Raw genomic sequence first — 18,585 nt, 5'->3', positions numbered from 1 at the left:
TTGTCACAAGACTTGTCTGTATGTCAGAAGAAATTGCTATAGGTTAGGGGGTCACTTTGAACTACAAGAATGTCTTGGCAGCTGTAGTCTACATGTACAATGCCTTCCTCTAAATTCCAGGGCTGAGGCAGGGAGAAACGGCATTCCTAGGAGTTGCTTTTGCAGCTGTGGTGTCTATATTGCAAATGTCCTCTAGAAAGGCAAGTCCGGCGGTCGGGAGTAGGAACATCGATACAATAGGCCTACCATGACTGCACCTTTGGGCTGCTTGGAAGTTTGCTCGTTCCACAGGCACGGTTGACTGCGTTCGCTCGCCGTGGCGATTGTGATGAGTCCAGTGCTTCTATCCAGCTTAGGAGTTGCAGGTGGAGATGCCTCCTCATCCTCTTCTGAGCCCCAAAGTTTGAAGGAAACGCAGGATTTGCTTTGTCGCTCTGTGTGTCGGACAGTTAGAGCACCTGCCAGACACAGAGTGAAAGCAGTGGGATGAGGTGGGGAGCTTGTTTTTTCACATTGCGTGGAGTCCTCTCCCAGGCTTGGAATCGAAATTTGGGGAGTGTCCATGACCTTACACTGCATTTTTGAGGTGAAGCATAAAGTTGGTGACATGCTCCTACCAGAGGCCACACATTTTTGGTGGTTATTTATCATATTATTTTTTATATGTATATCTCCTCTTTCCTTCAAGGAGCACAAGGTGACATACATGGCTCCGCCCCCTCCATATTATCTGCACAACAGCCCTGTGAGGTAGGTTAGGCTGAGAGGCAGTGAGTGGCCCAAAGTCACCCAGTGAGCATTGTCAGGATCCCACCTCCTGCCACCACTTGTCAGGCCCCCACCTGTGGTCACCACCTTGTCATGGTCCCACCTCAGGGTCCTGTTCTCAAAAACGGTTCCTTAACCGGCTCTAGCAAAGATCTGTCAAGATCCCACTGCTAGGCAGCACCACCAGACACTCCCTGTAAAACAATGTTGCCTTGAGACTGTGGCTTAGTCTCCTCCTGGCTTACTGCTACTTTGTGTCTGGGTGCACTTGCAGGCCACAACAACCCCCCTGTATCTTTGTGCCTATAAAGAATACAGCCCTGTGTTGCTCTGGATACCTGATGATGTTACACTATCTCTTCACCGCTGCCACTGTTGATACTGTTTCCCAACCTTGGTATATGCCCTGCCCACCCTTCTGGTCTGTGTAACCCAGCCAAGGATCAGACATTAGGTAAACCGAGAAATATTTATTTATATACACAGGGAATAACAAGATTACTTAAAGGTATTGTCAACAAGCGTGTGGTTTCATAAGCTGCATTACTCTTTATGTTTCTAGTCGTCAATAACCTGCCTCACTACCCACCTAATCCAGTCCACCCAACAAAAGCCTCCCAAAACCAACCAACTGAACCAACCAACTTCTCCCCTCCTCTCTCAACTGTCATCCTCCCATTTATACCTTCAGACACTCAAACGCTCAGCCAGTCATAATACAATGCTCAGCAACATTCCAACCCATGTACTCCCCCCTCTCACTCAGTCCACTTACCTCGTTTACTCTAATAAACCCACACTTGCCATATTTACAGTATTATATGTACAGGGACATCACAAGCATCATGGCTGAGTAGGGATTTGAACCCTAGTCTCGTAGGTCTTTGCCTACCACTCTAACTGATACACCACTCTGACTGTCCCTGGTTGTCTGTCAAGACCAGCCAGAATTGGTGGGCTCCAGCTGTTGACGGAAGTCGGATGCACTGGGATAACAGTCCTTAATTCTTTTCAGTCTTGGCTTACAGTCCATTCAAGGGATGGAGATTCAGCAATGATCTGTCATTTGCTGGCCGGATCCAAAGACAGTACTTAGCTAAATAATGTGCTGAAATCCTCTCTTTGTATTTTCATTTTGTGATAGGTGGCTACATGTTTTTGACATAGTACAGTAAAATATTCCATATAGCTTTTCTTAACAGTTAGTTTTCAAGTTTTTATTGTCAGAGATGGTCTCTCTTTTTCTGTATTGCCTATCTTAGGGGATAAACACCACTGCAAATCTTACCTAGGATATGTTGAATGTGCGTATTGTGGAGGTATACTCGTTCGTCTTAGTTGAGCCATTTCACACATATACAGGACAGGAAGTGAAGGTTTGTGTACACTTGACACGGAACCTCAGCTGGTCCTAAGTCCTTTAAGACTAGTTCCTATAGGTTGTGTGCATTAGTTATACTCCCATTGTATGTCCATAGGTGTACACACTTAAAACAAAATTTGTGGTGATGTTCTCTGGTAAGTTTAATACTCATGACAAACCCTCTTTTTTTGTTTTGGCATGTAACGTGTGAAAGAGCCATGGAAACATTGGCTGTGTTTGCATCTCATGACAAGGCATGGCTGGTGACTTAGGAAGCTGCCTTATACTGGATCAGGCCATTGGTCCATCCAGCTCAGTACTGTCTACTCTGACTGTCAGCAGCTCTCCAGGGTTTTAGACCTGGGACATTGCCAGCTCTACCTGGTGATGCCAGGGATTGGACGTAGGGGATTCTGCTTGCAAAGCGGATGCTCATTTACTGTGCTACATCCTTTACCCCACACGTATCATGGTTTGTCGCAGGAGAACTGCACGCTGGTGCATTCTGCCCTGTTACTCCTGTTTTGCTCCTCCCTAGCACAAGAGGTGGGGAAAAAAAGGAGGGGGAATCCACAGTTAGGTATCCAAAGCACCCAAACCCCATGATCCTAGTGTGCTGCTCCTTTATAAACCAGGATTTGTAAGCTACAGTGAACCAGGGTGTAAGGTCAGCTAGCAGTCCTGGCTTGTTGAATCTTGGAGTTTCTTGTTTATGTGGCCAGGCCCTTCATCTCAGCATCTGAATCTTGGTTGTGTGAAGGCATTGGATGCTCTTCTCATGGTTTGGGGAGGGGGCTGGGTTGGCATTGCCCCTACCCTAGTACCTAGGGTTCTTAGTATCCACACAGGATGGTTGGTTACATATAATAACAATTTAATTGCAAATTGATGGGGCTTCTTTAATCCAGAAACTGTTGAAAACCTACAAGATTTTGAGTGTGTGCTGTTCAGCTTTCTCCAAGGATTCCTGAACTCCCACTTTACACAGAGCAAGTTTATTCTGTGAATTTTTATAAGGCGATACTCTCTGTAGGTCTTTCACAGTTTGGTCTTCTAAATCTCTTCCTCCCACCCCAATTAATTTTAATAAAAATAACATTTTATCTTCCTCTTAGATTGTTGTAGTTGACAAGCTATCAATCACAATGCGGTGATTAGTAGGAGCCAGCATGAATTTGCCAAGAATAAATCCTGCTAAACTAATCTTGCCTCTTGTCATGTCTGCGCAGAAGTAAGCTCCATTGGGTTCAATGGGACTTACTCCCAGGTAAGTGTGTATTGGATTGCAGCTTTAGTGAATTGTAGAAATGCTGTGGATGTAATTGATCTTGATTTTAGCAAAGCATTTGACAAAAGTTCTCTGTGATATTTTTGTTAGTCAAATGGTTAAAAGCAGGCTAGATGATACCATCATGTGGATTTGAAGGCTGAACAGCCACATGCTAAGGATGTTCTAGCTCTGGATTTGCTGTATCAAGCACGGGAGTTGGCCTACAAGACCCTTTCCAGTCCTCTGGCTTTGTTGAGCATGGGAAATGCAGGCTTCTTTGGTGCCCATATACGCAAGTGGCAGCCATATCTGCAAATGGCATCACATTTCTGCCAGAGTGGATGTAGATTAGAATTTCAGTTCCCATGAAAAAAAAATGCTGCGTATTAAGAGGGGGAAAGTATCTGATCTCGTAAGTTTAATTTACCTGTATGTTTTTGCTGCAATTCATCTTGCAGCCAGATCCCAAGATATGCAGTCTCAGCAAATAAGTTTGCTAGATGATGAGCTCTGCTTCCTGAGCCATCAGATCATTAAACCATGGTGTTATGCCCTCACAGTTCATTCCAGAACTGAAGATGGATGTGCTGGCTCAGCATATCTGATATTTGAAATCTTCCCTTTTATTGTGTCAGATACTTATGTTTCACCAGAAAGTGCCATTGCGTATTTGGCACCTGTGTATTCACAAAAGCAGATACACAGTTCCCATGTTGCAAGGGTTTTTTTTTTAATTGCCAAGTTAGTTTGGATCCTGACCCTTTTGTGCAATGTTACCTATTTAAAAAAGTGCATGGGCCAGCTGTCTAACGTGCATCTATCCATTCTGGTGCTCATCGCATAACTCTTCCGTCTGTTCCTAACTGATTTGCTATTGTGCATCCTTCCACAATCTGTGAAATTGGCTTAATTGTGCAACATCTTTTAAGCTCGTTGCAGCTTCATATTCTCTTCTTGGATCCTGCAGCAACTGCATGGAAGCCTACGGCTCTTTTTGGGAAGCCGACTGCAACTGTAAACAGTTTTTAGTCCTAGAAACAGAGAGAAAAAGGATATTGGTTGAATCCCTATTCAGGATCCAATAAGGATTCTCAATCTGTTCATTAGATGAAATGTCTCGTGGACATTCAAAGAAGCTGAATGTTGGAAGATTCAGGACAGACAAAAGGAAGTACTTCTTTACTCAGCGCATAGTTAAACTATGGAATTTGCTCCCACAAGATGCAGTAATGGCCACCAGCTTGGATGGCTTTAAAAGAAGATTAGACAAGTTCATGGAGGACAGGGCTATCAATGGCTACTAGCCATGATGGCTGTGCTCTGCCACCCTAGTCAGAGGCAGCATGCTTCTGAAAACCAGTTGGTGGAAGCCTCAGGAGTGGAGAGTGTTCTTGCACTCGGGTCCTGCTTGCGGGCTTCCCCCAGGCACCTGGTTGGCCACTGTGAGAACAGGATGCTGGACTAGATGGGCCACTGGCCTGATCCAGCAGGCTCTTCTTATGTTCTTATGTTCTGCCTTCAGGAACAGTGAAATTAAAATTCAGTCCTGATCACATGCATTTCAAAGCTTGCTGCTATCCATTTTCCTGGGATAACAACCCTTCAACTTCTCAGTCTCAGAGTTTAAAAAATGATGAAAAGATAAGGGAGACACTGTGAGTCGAAACGGATTTGTTGCTTTTTCATCTTGGGCTAAGGCTGCAATCCTATGCACCACCCATCACGGTGGTAGTGTGAGGCCAGGGCTGTGGGATGGTTGTTAATAGTGGCATCCATGTGTTAAAGGTGAGGTATGGATGAACACCATTTCATGAGCCACTTGTGGCCTTTCTTCAGGCAACAATACAGCCGGGAGTGTATTCATACCGTAACTCAGTGGGCAGGACTGATTGCCTGATGGGTCTTCCTTTCCCAGGCCTTTTTCTCCCTCCTTTCCTGTGGATTTGTGGGCAGGTGGGTAAAAGCTGGCTCTGCCTGTGTTATAGCAGCATTTGCACATGCTTTAGCCATGTGGGCTTGCGCTATGTGAACGAGGTCACATGATGAGGGTGTGCCTGTGTGTGTCTTTAGGGGACCTGCATGCCTGGGGGGAAAAGGAGGGTAGACTTCATTCAAAAGGCCCCAGGTTCAGTCCCTGGTATCTCCAGATAAGACTAAGAGAGACCCCTCTCTGAAACCGTGGAGCGTCTCTGCCAGTCACTGTAGACCAGGAATGGTGGAACATTTTCAGCCTGAGGGCCTCAATCCCTTCTGGACAACCTTCTGACAGCCATGTGGCAGTGGTGGGGGAAGCCAGGGGCAGAGCAGTGATTACAAATTTTACCGTGGTGCAACTAGTTGGTTTCTACACACACTCACACCGTCCTCTCTGTCCAATGGTGGCTCCATGTCAGTGGGGCAGTGGAATCCACTCTGGGTTTCAGCATCTTAGAAGTTTGGACTAAAACCCGGAGTGGATTCCACTGCCCCACTGACATAGAGACGGTGATGGCTGGTGGTTCCATCCCCCCTCCAGGGAAGCAAGAGTCTTTGTGAAAGCACAAGGGCACATTCTAGCCAGACAGAAAAGTTCTAGAGAGTGCAAAGCAGGGCTGGTGTTTCAAGGACCAGATAGAGAAGCTTGGAGGGCCACATTTGGGGCCCCTAATCCTGAGGTTCCCCACCCCTAACAGTGAGTGAGTTAGATGGATGGTCTGACTAAGGCAGCTTCCTGTGTTTCTATCTAAGTCTTTCTCTGCCATACCTGATTGTCCGGTTCATGCTCATGCTTCCAGCTCTGCTAGCTCTGGAGCCTTTGATACAGTCACAGTCCTAATTTCATTCCTGCCTCTGTAGACTCATTCCTGAACCCTGCAGAGTCCTCTCCAGCCCTTTGTTCCACCGATTTCTCCTACGGTCAGAAAATGACAACTTCTCCCGGGGTGCAAGGAGGGTGGTTACCTCATTCTCTCTGAAACTGATGTCATCATCGGATGTAATCGGGCAGAACATTTGAAATGACTTTTCCTTTACTCATTCCATCCCTTGGACTACCTGAAAGTAATTTTTCTTGCCCTCCCTGCACAGCTGGGATTGAATGTATTATTCTCAAAGAGGAATATATTTGAACAAACACATGCATATTTTTTTTATTTTTTTCACCATAAATCTTCTCTCTGTTATCCTGCCTTTCTGCCTTTATTTCATTCCTTTTCAAATTTCTTCTAAATTGACATTGGATGTGCTCATGTTAAAATGGAAGTCAGTCTTAGAAGGTGGAGGATGGGTAATGCCATACAGAGAAGCCAGCTTTCTGTATCTGTTCTCAGATGTTGTGATGTTCGGTGTAGGATCCAAATTGCTTTTTTTCCAAATTGCTGGCACTTAAAATTAAAAAGGTAGCAGAGCAGCTTTTAAACTGACTGAGGGGGGAAACCCAACAGGAGCTGAGAAAGGTCCAGTTCGGAATAAACCTCCCCCCTGGGATAAAAACCAAAGAAATGATGAAATTTTAAAAGGGTTAGGCCTAGAAGTAGGCATTGTGAGAGCAGGGGCACAGGATATAAATTCAGAAGAGCAAAATTACCACAGGCCAAACCACAAGTGCCAAAGACACTTGAAGAGAGACACTGCTTACAAGTGCCTGTACGCTAATGCTAGGAGCCTGCGAACCAAGATGGGAGAACTGGAGTGCTTGGTCTTAGAGGAGAGCATTGATATAGTGAGCATAACGGAGACCTGGTGGAATGGAGAAAACCAGTGGGATACGGTTATCCCTGGATATAAACTATATCAGAAGGACAGGGAAGGACGTATTGGTGGCGGAGTCGCTCTATACGTGAAAGAAGGCATTGAATCCAGCAAGCTCGAAACCCCAAAAGAGGCAGACTCCTCCACAGAATCGTTGTGGGTGGTGATACCGTGCCCCAGGAGGGACTTAATACTGGGAACGATCTATCGTCCCCCTGATCAAAATGCTCAGGGAGACCTTGAGATGAGATATGAAATTGAGGAAGCATCCAAACTAGGAAATGTGGTAGTAATGGGTGACTTCAACTACCTGGACATAGACTGGCTGCATATGTGTTCCAGTCATGACAAAGAAGCAAAGTTTCTAGATATTCTAAATGACTATTCCCTAGACCAGTTGGTCATGGAACTGACCAGAGGGACGGCAACCCTGGACTTAATCCTCAGTGGGGACCGGGACCTGGTGCGAGATGTAAGTGTTGTTGAACCGATTGGGAGCAGTGACCACAGTGCTATTAAATTAAACATACATGTAAATGGCCAATTGCCAAGAAAATCCAACACGGTCACATTTGACTTCAAAAGAGGAAACTTCACAAAAATGAGGGGATTGGTAAAAAGAAAGCTGAAAAACAAAGTCCAGAGGGCCACATCACTCGAAAATGCTTGGAAGTTGTTTAAAAACACTATATTAGAAGCTCAACTGGAGTGCATACCGCAGATCAGAAAAGGTACCGCCAGGGCCAAGAAGATGCCAGCATGGTTAACGAGCAAAGTCAAGGAAGCTCTTAGAGGCAAAAAGTCTTCCTTCAGAAAATGGAAGTCTTGTCCGAATGAAGAAAATAAAAAAGAACACAAACTCTGGCAAAAGAAATGCAAGAAGACAATAAGGGATGCTAAAAAAGAATTTGAGGAGCACATTGCTAAGAACATAAAAACCAACAACAAAAAATTCTATAAATACATTCAAAGCAGGAGACCATCTAGGGAGACAATTGGACCCTTGGATGATAAGGGAGTCAAAGGTGTACTAAAGAACGATAAGGAGATTGCAGAGAAGCAGAGAAGATTCTTTGCATCTGTCTTCACAGTGGAAGATATAGGGCAGATCCCTGAACCTGAACTAACATTTGCAGGAAGGGATTCTGAGGAACTGAGACAAATAGTGTTAACGAGAGAGGAAGTTCTAAGCTTACTGGACAATATAAAAACTGACAAATCACCGGGCCCGGATGGCATCCACCCGAGAGTTCTCAAAGAACTCAAGTGTGAAATTGCTGATCTGCTAACTAAAATATGTAACTTGTCCCTTGGGTCCTCCTCCATGCCTGAGGACTGGAAAGTGGCAAATGTAACGCCAATCTTCAAAAAGGGATCCAGAGGGGATCCTGGAAATTACAGGCCAGTTAGCTTAACTTCTGTCCCTGGAAAACTGGTAGAAAGTATGATTAAAGCTAGATTAACTAAGCACATAGAAGAACAAGCCTTGCAGAAGCAGAGCCAGCATGGCTTCTGCAAGGGAAAGTCCTGTCTCAGTAACCTATTAGAATTCTTTGAGAGTGTCAACAAGCATATAGATAGAGGTGATCCAGTGGACATAGTGTACTTAGACTTTCAAAAAGCGTTTGACAAGGTACCTCACCAAAGGCTTCTGAGGAAGCTTAGCAGTCATGGAATAAGAGGAGAGGTCCTCTTGTGGATAAGGAATTGGTTAAGAAGCAGAAAGCAGAGAGTAGGAATAAACGGACAGTTCTCCCAATGGAGGGCTGTAGAAAGTGGAGTCCCTCAAGGATCGGTATTGGGACCTGTACTTTTCAACTTGTTCATTAATGACCTAGAATTAGGAGTGAGCAGTGAAGTGGCCAAGTTTGCTGATGACACTAAATTGTTCAGGGTTGTTAAAACAAAAAGGGATTGCGAAGAGCTCCAAAAAGACCTCTCCAAACTGAGTGAATGGGCAGAAAAATGGCAAATGCAATTCAATATAAACAAGTGTAAAATTATGCATATTGGAGCAAAAAATCTGAATTTCACATATACGCTCATGGGGTCTGAACTGGCGGTGACCAACCAGGAGAGAGACCTCGGGGTTGTAGTGGACAGCACGATGAAAATGTCGACCCAGTGTGCGGCAGCTGTGAAAAAGGCAAATTCCATGCTAGCGATAATTAGGAAAGGTATTGAAAATAAAACAGCCGATATCATAATGCCGTTGTATAAATCTATGGTGCGGCCGCATTTGGAATACTGTGTACAGTTCTGGTCGCTTCATCTCAAAAAGGATATTCTAGAGTTGGAAAAGGTTCAGAAGAGGGCAACCAGAATGATCAAGGGGATGGAGCGACTCCCTTACGAGGAAAGGTTGCAGCATTTGGGGCTTTTTAGTTTAGAGAAAAGGCGGGTCAGAGGAGACATGATAGAAGTGTATAAAATTATGCATGGCATTGAGAAAGTGGATAGAGACAAGTTCTTCTCCCTCTCTCATAATACTAGAACTCGTGGACATTCAAAGAAGCTGAATGTTGGAAGATTCAGGACAGACAAAAGGAAGTACTTTCCTCAGCGCATAGTTAAACTATGGAATTTGCTCCCACAAGATGCAGTAATGGCCACCAGCTTGGATGGCTTTAAAAGAAGATTAGACAGATTCATGGAGGACAGGGCTATCAATGGCTACTAGCCGTGATGGCTGTGCTGTGCCACCCTAGTCAGAGGCAGCATGCTTCTGAAAACCAGTTGCTGGAAGCCTCAGGAGGGGAGAGTGTTCTTGCACTCAGGTCCTGCTTGCGCGCTTTCCCCAGGCACCTGGTTGGCCACTGTGAGAACAGGATGCTGGACTAGATGGGCCACTGGCCTGATCCAGCAGGCTCTTCTTATGTTCCTCTGTGAGGATTATAGCTTTGCAATCTCCCAGCTTGTTTGTAGTTATGTATGTCTGCACCCCACACTTTCTTCAAACATGGCTGTCTTGCATTTCTCATGCTTCTTTCAATATCTGAGTCTGAAATTGCATTTACTTTGGTATTGGATTGCTTTTGATCGTCTGTTCATGCTCATCCTCTTCAATTTACTGTCTTGCTGTCTAAATTTTAATTTTTTTTGTTTCCAAGTGTCTTTGAAATCATAGAAAAAAGCAGAATTGATCCTCTCATCCAGCCTTCGCCAAGCTGGAGCCCTCCAGATGTTTTCAGACTCAGCTAGTGTGGTAAGAGTTGTAGTTCAGAACATCTAGGGCAGCCTTTCCCAACCAGTGTGCCTCCAGATGTTGTTGGACCACAACTCCCATCAGCCTCAGCAAGCATTGCCAATGGTCAGGAAAGATGGGAATTGTGGTCCAACAACATCTGGAGGCACACTGGTTGGGAAAGGCTGATCTAGGGTGTCAGATTGGCAAAGGCTGCTCTGATCCTTGAAAATGCATTTGCACATGCATACACACACACACCATTAAACCCATCATCATCTCGAATCATAATCTAATATCCTTCATTCTCCCCACTGTTTTGGAGCAAACTGCTGCCAAGTAACTTGAATGTGTTTTGCGTTTTTTTTGGGTGGGGGTATTTGAAAATACTTTTCAGGAAAGTGTGTTGTACGTTGGTTTGATGGGCAAATAGTGTTCAGCTGTCTTCCCTAGTCACAGCCACTCCGGAGTAGTGGTATTCAATATACTGTCCTGGTTTGGACGTAACACTAAGTTGTGGTTTATAGATAAAGTTATCATTAAAGTTGATCATTCCAAGTTGGCCTCAGGACTTAACTGTGGTTGGTTAACTTTGCTTAAAGGGTGCACATTAAACTGCTGAAAAGCCTTGGTTAACGTTAGCCATAGCTTAGCATTGCCTTTGAACTTAGACATCTTAACTATGATCAAGAGGCATGATTGCTCAAAAAGCCACAGGGTTTGTAGAAATCGCTCCCAATCAGAATCACAAAACCATAAAAATACAATGCTTTGGGGTACCTTCAGAGGTGCCAAAGTTTTGCATTTGCCTTTTGCTTTTACAGTGTATGCTCTTCTTCATCTTGGTGTTGCCTCAGTTTGTATTGTTTCCATGGGTGATGGGGTGCAGAAGGCCTTTTTTGGACATCACAAACGCGTTCAGGAAGCAGAGGGGACACTTTGCCCCCCTGTTCCACAGCCCTTTGTCATGCCCATTGATGCTGTAAGGAGATGAGATGTGTTTTCATTCTTTTAAATTTTATGACATGCACTTTCATTCTATTAAATGTTGACACTTGGAATCGTTGCTCACAGTAAGGGCAGTGAGATGTCTCCTCTACATGAGGGGTCTCCTCTACATGAGGGGTCTCCTCTACAGGAAGGGGTTTTATGGTGGAGGATTCCAAAGCACCGACAAACTCATGAATTATGTGATCACTTGTGGTACTTAGAAACCTTACGTTTCTTGGCAAGAGAGGGACGAACATGATCTTCTCTTTGGAATGGGGGGAGTTGGTAGCCAAATGTTGTTTCTTGGAGCCCGCCCGGCTTGATGTGCTTCCTTCCTGCTCCACAGAGACAAAGTAAGTGTCCCCTTCTTATACCTATGGAGGATGTTGTAGAGCAGGAGGAGCAAGCTGTGGGGGTGAGGGAGCATCCCATCTCATCCCTAATGCTGATGTTGCATCCTGGCAAAAGGTGAGAGGTGCACTCTCTATCCTGTTTTAATAATTATTGAAAATGTGTTACTTCTGTGGTAAAGTATGTTGTTGTTGCTATATGTCTTCAAGTTGATTACAACTTATGGTGACCCTATGAATCTTTTTTTGGATGTATTCGTAGGGTTTTAATGGTAAGAGGTATGCAGAGGTGATTTACCATTGCCTTCCTCTAAGCCTATGGCACCCAGTATTCCCAGGCGGTCTCCCATCCAAGTACTAACTACGCCTAACCCTGCTTAGCTTCTGAGATCAGGTGAGATCGGGTGTGTTCAGGGTAATGTGGCTGTAGGTGGTAGAGTATACTAGAGGTTATTTGCTAGAAAACAGAGTTAAGATAAAAGACTGTGTGTGTGTGTGTGTGTGTGTGTGTGTGTGTGTGTGTGTGTGTGAGAGAGAGAGAGAGAGAGAGAGAGAGAGAGAGAGAGAGAGAGAGATTGATTGATCAGAAGTAAGATTTTATTCCAACCATAATATATATATAAGTGCACTTAGTGACCATACAAATGCGAGAAGCGTTTTGATATCAAGTTTCCATCAGTGACCAAAATTATGATGAGATAATCCTGGAAAATAATTAAAATAAACACAGATTAGTTCCTCGGAAGAATGCATACGCATACCTGTATTGGAGCTAAATCTTTATTTTCCCACTCATCCTTAGGCTTTGATGTAAAAAAAAAAAATCCCCGCCATTTCTAGAATGAAGCTGAGATTCAGGATCATGTAAGAGAAGCTCAGAATTGGGGGTCATATAGGAGGAATTGTGAAGAATTGGAAAATGTCTGGCCTTTGCAAAAACCCCTGTATCTTTTCTAACATTTTACTCTTTCGTAGGCAGTGTCTTTAACTCTTAAGAGAGAAGCAATGAGAACCAGAAGCCTACACCATCAGTTTTTCTAAACAAAATAGGTAGATAAATGTCTGGTTGCAGAAGACTCTATACTGGAAGATTTCCTAAGGGATGGCCTGTTATCCATAGAAAAAAAATCAGTGTCCCTGTTTCTCTTCTACAATTTCAGGTATTTTATATCACTTCTAATTCCATTCATTTATTCTCTAGCTGTATCTAACTTTCTGATTCAGCTTTTCTCTCTTTTTGAAAGGTCATGCCATCTTTCTTTAAAATACAGAACTGCACACCTATTTTAATTTAATTTAGTTAAACTGTGGGCTTTGCTCCCACAAAAAGTGACACCTGCCAACTTGGACCACTTTCAAAGAGGATTTAGACAAATTCATGGAGAATAAGGCTGTCAGTGGCTACTAGTCAGGATGGGTGTGTTCTACCTTCACTGTCAGAGCCACTTTGCTTCTGAATTCCAATTGATGGGAATCCCAAAAGGGGAGAATGCTGTTGATCTCAGGTCCTGCTTTGGGACTTCCCATGAGCATCTGGTTGGCCACTGTAAGAACAGGATGCTGGACTAGATGGGCCACTGGCCTGATCCAGCAGGCTGTCCTTACATTGTCATAGAGCTGACACCATAGAGATCTTTTTTTTAAGTGGCATTTCTCTCCCCCCTTTTGCATTTGAATCGTCGTATGCTGTGTAACATCACCCAAAGTTCCTGGGTTTGTTTTCCTTCTTCAATGTTTTTTTGGGGGAGATGGGTGTGTGTGAATTATAAAAAGTAGCCCTGCAGACTTTGTCACATTGGTACCTTCAGCAGCGATGGAAAACTATGGAAGGCAGCCTTCATCAACACGGTGCCCTCCAGAACCTTTGGACGACAACTCCTACCATGCGGCCGTACTGGATGGGGCTAATGGGAATTGTTGTTCCTAAAGAAATGGAGGGTCCTGGGGTGGCAGCGACTGATCCTGGGAGTGGGAACGTTGGCGTAATTGAAGGGCCAGTGACCCCTATTTCCGTGATGCCAGTCTGCCACACCTCTTGACGCTTTCCAGATTCAGTTATAAAAAGGGTGGCCAGGGGGCAGGGTGGGGCATTCAAAGAATGCCTTGTAGCTTACAGATTGGGGCTGCTGGCACAGCTTTCCTGAAAGGAGGGCAGGGAGAACAAAACCTCTTCTGTAATGCCTGGAGACACACTGGCAAGATGCCTATGAATCTGAAGATGCTCAAAAGCCTCTGCCCTGGCTGTGCCCCTCAACCTCTGTGCTGTGGAATGAGCAGCGATTCCTGGCACATAAAGCATTGCCACTTTCTGCCAATCTGCCCACATCCCTCTGCCGTCTTTATGCCTCCAAATTTCAGTGTTCATTTGGCCACGAAGTACCCAAAAGGAAGTTTCTTTTCTTTTTCAAGAAGTGATTTGAATTTTTACCTCCTTGAGGAGGCTTCCAGAATGGCGCCGGAGGTACACTTCTGTCCCTGAAGGTTTCAGTATTGCAAGGATAGAGTGAGCCTGTGCCCTTCCAGATGTTGCCGAACTACAGCTCCCATCATGCCCCCTGACCATTGGCCATGTTGGCTGGGGCTGATGGAGTCCAGCACCATCAGAAGGGCCACAGGTTCCCCAGCCCAGCAGTAGTGCGTCCTTTCCACAACCTGATGCCTTCCAGATGCTGTTGGAGCACAACTCCCATCATCTCAGCAGCATCTGGAGGGCGCCAGGTTGGAGAAAGCTGTTGCAGTGCATCCGCCAGCTGGTGCAATCTTCGCAACAGTTGTGGGGCGACAGGCACATTTCAGTGGAAGCCATTGCGCCTACACTAAATTTTGCAGCTGGTTGCCGCTGGAGGCCATAAGGAAAACACGAGACCACCTTCGCCCCCTCTCGGTGTACATCTTGGAGAGCTTGGCAAGGCGGCGGGGGGGGGAGGAGTCTCCTTGCTTTGTGCCCAACCCACCACGAGTCCTTTGGCACATGCAGAGAACTTGGTGGGGGGAGCATAGGAAGGTGTCTTTCAGCGAATCAGGCCACTGGTCTGTCCGATTCAACGTTGTCTGCATTGCGTGGCAGGGGCTTTCCAGGTTTTCAGGCAGGGAGTCTCTCCCAGCCCTTCCTGGAGATGCCGTGGATTGAGCCTGGGACCATCTGCATGCAAAGCAGGCGCTGTACCACGGAGCTACCGCCCTTCAGCCACTCGGTTCACTATGGGCTTTGCAGAAACATAGAAGCAGAAAAATATCTTGCTGCTCTTAGAGCTCCGGGGAGGGACCCAGGTCCTTCAACTGAATTTGCCTCATATTTCTAAGGTATTGAGAAGCTGCAAGAGAAATTTCCTCTCTTCCTGCATGTCTGCAAAGCCTGATATGAAGTGGAGCGCACTCTCTCTCACACACGTGGGCGTGCAAACACACACACACACACACACACACACACACAGAGTCTGCCTCTATTGCTCATCATCGTTGTCATATTGAATGGTAGTTCAGGGGTGTCCAAAGTGGCTCCTTGCCGGTGTTGTTAAGAGTGCAGCTGCCCTCATCCCTGACAGTTGGCCATGCTGGCCAGGGCTGATGAGACTGGGAGTCCAGCAACATCTCGAGGTTGCCACATTGTCAACCTCAGCCCTAGGGCTTTATGCAACACAGCTTTGGCAAGACTAAGGGCTCATCAGCACCCTCTTCATTATGCATCCTTTCTTTTTTTTGGAAAGTTGGATATTTATTATCTTAGCATTGTTAATCTCAAAAGCTACCTGCAGTGGTAGATGTTCCAGCAGCAGCCCTGGCAGGAGCTGTGGTGATGCCAATCCATCCACAGTGTTTATGCCCTTGTCAGGCTGCATTGGGGGCACTGCACAGCGGGGGAATGAAAGCGCCTGTGATGCTGAGAACCAGCCCCCTCCGCCAATACCTGCCAATGCCAGGCAGCTTTTTTAAAAAAGAGGGAGCCCAAACCATCCCTGGAGTTCTGCTGTTACAGTTTATTTCTGTGCCGCCTTTTGGCCAAAAAGGCCCTTAACGCAGCTCACAAAAAAATAAACACAAATGCAAAATACACATCAGAAAAGAACAACACAGTTTACAGACATTTAAATAACAAAATATGAACATTGTTAAAAAAGCAAAGCAACATCTTTCAATAGCAGTACAATAACAATTGGTGCTTTCCTAATGCTTTGATGAGGTCTTCTAGTTCTTACATCAAAGCCCGGTGTCTCGGGGTGTCCTGCCGGCACTGCACCTGCCAGTCCTGATGCTGGAAAGGGAACAGGGGAAACCCCAGCTTTTTGCCAACGTAGACGGTGTCCGCTGCAAAATAGTACTTCAGCTTGGTCACGGGGATGAAGCGATAGATGTTTCAGTCTCCCTGGCTGGCCAGGCTGCTCCCGTCGACCATGGGAAAGGTGGAGCCAAACGGCTCAGAGAGGAAGAAGGTGGTGCCCGCTCGGCGGAGGCGGGACTGCCCGCGGGGGAGGCCCCGATGCCGGAGCTCGTGTTGTCGAAGAGCCGGTGCGGGTCCGCCGTACCGTGGTTGGCAGCGGTACCACAGTCTATTTTGCCTAAACAACATATCTGTGAGAGGCCCCTTCCTCCTTGGAGGTCTCTTCAGGGTCAGACAGGATCCTGAGAGCAGGTCGCTCACTGCAGCGGGGAGGCATAAGCGCCACCGAGTCAAGCGCGTAGTCTCCCATGGCATCCCTTTCTCTGTGAACTTTTACCACCCTTTGAAAATAAAGACCAGCAGTTGCACATGCCGTTTTTGTCTGTCCTTCAGTGTGTCAAGAAAGGGGTGTGTGTGTTAATACAGTTTCCAAAATTTATTCATTTTTTTTATTGTAACTTGTGTCCGTATTGGGGATGAAAGTGTGGGAAACCTGGGAGGCCTGAGCATGTGTTAATAAGCTAAACTGGTTAGCAGGAGATTAGTGGGGAGGACCTGTTCACACGGGGGAGCACCTTTTGAAAGGGGGCAGCCACAGCCGCACAAGGCTTTGAAAAGACAGCTGCATTGGACAGGTTCCTGCTCTCTGTGCCTGGGACAAATGAGGGTGAGGGCAGGCAGGGGTGCCTTTAATTTCTTTTTTTCTAGCAAGCAACATGAATGCTTCAAAGTCCCCCCCTCCCCCCGCACACTTACTTTTTGGGAGACCCCACTGAAGGCAGTGGGAGTAATTACAGAGTAAAACAGTTATAGGATTGGGCTATTAAGAGTGCTGGGGCGCAGTGGGGTGGCTTCAGCACCTTGGACAGCTCCTTGGAAGTTTGAACTAAAACCCAGAGCGGATTCCATTGCCCTACTGACATGGAGTCACCATCTGCCACTGCTGAGCTGCATTTATGACACAGACACCTTTGCCAAGTCTTACATGGTGTTCAAAGCCATCTTCTGAAGAGGGAGCAAGCCTTGCTTCATTTTGGAGACTCTTGTGTAAATGGAAGGTGCGAAAAGATGGGAGCATTGCACGGTGGGGTGGGGGCGTTGTGTGCTTACCTGAGGTGCAGTTGCTTCTCACCCTAGGCTAATATCAAATTTTAAAAAATGGAAATGGACCGCCTTCAAGTCGATTCCGACTTATGGCGACCCTATGAACAGGGTTTTCATGGTAAGCAGTATTCAGAGGGGGTTTACCATTGCCTTCCTCTGAGGCTGAGAGGCAGTGACTGGCCCACGGTCACCCAGGGAGCTCCATGGCTGTGTGGGGATTCGAACCCTGGTCTCCCAGGTCGTAGTCCAACACACATGCAGATCTCCAGCTGAAGAATCCTTTCAGGCCAAGCAAGGTTGTTCTACTGGGCTGCAACGGAATCTGCAATGGAACCTCCTTTCCTACAGGGTATCTTATCCGTATAAATGTCAGATAGTTCAGTTTTCTGTGTGACACATAAAGGACAATTTAAATTTTTTTGGAAAAAAATTGTATGAAAATCAGTCCTGAACAGTCCACCTTTGAGAAGCCTGTGCAGATGTATATTATTCAGGCCTGGTTTGTACACATGTTTTTGTTTGGTTTTTCATTTGTCTTTTAGGTATTTTCGGTTTGCAAAGTAGTTTCTTAAAATAATTGGCTCTCTTTGAGTCAGAATCTCTCTTCTCTCTCTCTCTCTCTGCAATCCAAAAGTTCAGAAGAGGCCAAATCTTTGAATACATGGTTTGTTTGCCAGTAGCCCTCCCCCCACTGAGAGACCTGACCCCTTGAATTAGAAGGAAAAATGCATTTCAGTGGACGTTAATATTTTTGGGTTACTGTGTGAAAGCTGTGATGCTGAGCTGCCAAGTTCTGAAAAAGTTCCCAGGAAGTTTGCTAGCCACAGATTGCATAAATTTCTTTCTTAGCTGCTATTCTTATGAAACCTATTTTTAAAAACTTATTTGCCATCTATTTGTAGGCTGGATTGATTTAAATCACCAAGAATCCCTCCCTACAATCAAAGATGGAGATTTAATATTTTTTCCATTTTTTAAAAAATGCATGCACGTTGGTGGTTGTAACAGTTAAAACACTGGATATGTTTTAACTAAACAAAGCTCTTATATAAGCCTGGGGTATAATCCAAAATGTTTGGTCAAGCACTGCAGAAATATCTAAAATAAAACAGCCGATATAATGCCGTTGTATAAATCTATGGTGCGGCCGCATTTGGAATACTGTGTACAGTTCTGGTCGCCTCATCTCAAAAAGGATATTCTAGAGTTGGAAAAGGTTCAGAAGAGGGCAACCAGAATGATCGAGGGGATGGAGCGACTCCCTTACGAGGAAAGGTTGCAGCATTTGGGGCTTTTTAGTTTAGAGAAAAGGCGGGTCAGAGGAGACATGATAGAAGTGTATAAAATTATGCATGGCATTGAGAAAGTGGATAGAGAAAAGTTCTTCTCCCTCTCTCATAATACTAGAACTCGTGGACATTCAAAGAAGCTGAATGTTGGAAGATTCAG

The 18,585-nt window shown here is 45.5% G+C and overlaps 1 protein-coding gene and 1 pseudogene across 4 annotated transcripts in view; one reads left to right on the top strand and one right to left on the bottom strand.

Moving 5' to 3' along the window:
• Positions 1-18,585, top strand: part of PTP4A3 (protein tyrosine phosphatase 4A3) — a 149,602-nt gene that overhangs the window by 7,178 nt on the left and 123,839 nt on the right. The window contains exon 1 of one of the 4 annotated variants that reach the window (XM_061607055.1): positions 12,689-12,814. The exons of the other annotated variants lie outside the window; for them this stretch is intronic. The gene's annotated coding sequence lies outside the window, so the exon portion shown is untranslated. Of the gene's footprint in view, positions 1-12,688; positions 12,815-18,585 lie in introns of those variants that run through there. 4 annotated transcript variants of the gene reach the window in all.
• Positions 11,968-12,086, bottom strand: LOC133375789 (5S ribosomal RNA; annotated as a pseudogene).

Source organism: Rhineura floridana, chromosome 1 (genome assembly GCF_030035675.1).
Source record: "Rhineura floridana isolate rRhiFlo1 chromosome 1, rRhiFlo1.hap2, whole genome shotgun sequence".
In the NCBI taxonomy this organism is placed as follows: domain Eukaryota; kingdom Metazoa; phylum Chordata; class Lepidosauria; order Squamata; family Rhineuridae; genus Rhineura; species Rhineura floridana.
The sequence above is the reverse complement of the archived record's forward strand: the minus strand, read 5'-3'. Positions and strand labels throughout refer to the sequence as shown.